The following is a 1,725-nucleotide window of genomic DNA, read 5'->3' as shown; positions in this document are numbered from 1 at the left end:
GTTCTTTTTATATTATTCTTTATTTCATTTACCTCAAATTCTATTTTAATGTGAAAATATCATTATGAAATGTAATAAAGAAGAATATTATGTTAATTCAAATTTATAATGTTAGTTATGAATAACAATGATTATATAAATATGAATATCAATCTTATTGTTATTAATGAGTAAATATGTTATATTTCATTTATCACATTGATGAGATATCATAATGATATGTTAACAAATGTTATTATTTATTTATTTAAATGATATATTTATTGATATGAAAATTAAATTATATTACATATGATTATCAATGATGAATGATGATAATATACAATGTAAATTATTTATATTATCATATCAAACAAGAGTTAAATGATGAAACAAATAAAAAGATAATAAATAAGAAGTATCAATGAAATGATGATATGATAATAACAAATTGAATAATTTAAACATCAACACAATAATACAGAATGAAGAATGACTATTTAATATGTATTATAAATTAATATTTATAAATAATAATAATGAATTTAATGTTCATCTTCAACTTTCATTCATGATAATAATTCATTAATTTTATCATTAATCATTATATTTATTTTCTTATTATTTTCTTTATTCTTTCTTTTATCATTTTCTTTTTATATTTATTTTATTTCAATTTCATCAACAGACGTATTCATTTAATACAGAAATTGAAGTAGAATTATATAACTAATAATTTACAAATATGTTATTCTCATATTTAATCACAAATATTTTCATCTAATAATATTTTCTACTATTTTTTACGTTTTAAACAATTAACAAGAATTAATTTGCAACATGATAATTCATTTCAATGAACTATCAAACATAAACACCATGTTTTAATCAAACAATGAATACATTCATTACATTTAGACAACAATTAAGAAATAATTAACAACATCACAAATCAATATAATAATATAATGATAAATACGAATGAAATACATAATTTCATGACCGTTAAAATACTATCCACTTTGTAAAATACAAGATAACAATAGTAAAACACATTCTATTATATTGTATTTGTCATTAAAAAATAACAGAATGAGAAATATGACAATATCAATATTATCATATTAGATAATTAGAAAATATATATGAAATAATCAATACAAGAAATCAACATATGAAACAATGTTCTAATACAATGACATCAATATGATATTGAATAAACAAATAATATCATAAATTGATTAATAATATCATAAAATATCAAATATATATGTAATAAATAAAAAGAATAATACTAATCTATTATTTTATATGAATAATGTTGCAGATTATAATATTAATATAATATATTTGAATAAAAGAAATAAATATAAAGAAATGAAGAATATGATAATTAAAATAGAGAAATTAAAAAGATATCAAAATAAAAACAGCAATAATTTCAATAAACTAAATAATAAATGAAGAAAGTATTAAATTAATTAAACAATTAAAATTGAAATTAACATCATAAAAGAAATTAAAAACATTGTAATTAAAAACATGATGGATATTATTGAATACTGTTTCTACAACAACCAAATGTTGTTGAATTATATGATGAAGACTCATTGATAAGATTAATTTCAACTGAATAACAATAATAAATACAAATTCTATTAATATTTAATTAATTTTTATAAAATTATCACTCATGTTTAATCATTTTTATTTATTTTTGAATGAGATAATATCATATCCATATAT

At 16.6% G+C, this 1,725-nt stretch overlaps 4 annotated features.

Moving 5' to 3' along the window:
- Positions 1-232: 232 nt before the first annotated feature.
- Positions 233-288: a sequence feature (AT_rich).
- A 188-nt stretch (positions 289-476) lies between these two features.
- Positions 477-529: a sequence feature (AT_rich).
- A 35-nt stretch (positions 530-564) lies between these two features.
- Positions 565-658: a microsatellite.
- Positions 659-984: 326 nt separating this feature from the next.
- Positions 985-1,654: a repeat region.
- Positions 1,655-1,725: the final 71 nt, after the last annotated feature.

This window comes from Entamoeba dispar, genomic scaffold (assembly GCF_000209125.1).
Source record: "Entamoeba dispar SAW760 scf_1105229460617 genomic scaffold, whole genome shotgun sequence".
Classification (NCBI taxonomy): Eukaryota; Evosea; order Mastigamoebida; family Endamoebidae; genus Entamoeba; species Entamoeba dispar.
This window is presented reverse-complemented; position numbering and strand designations above follow the sequence as displayed.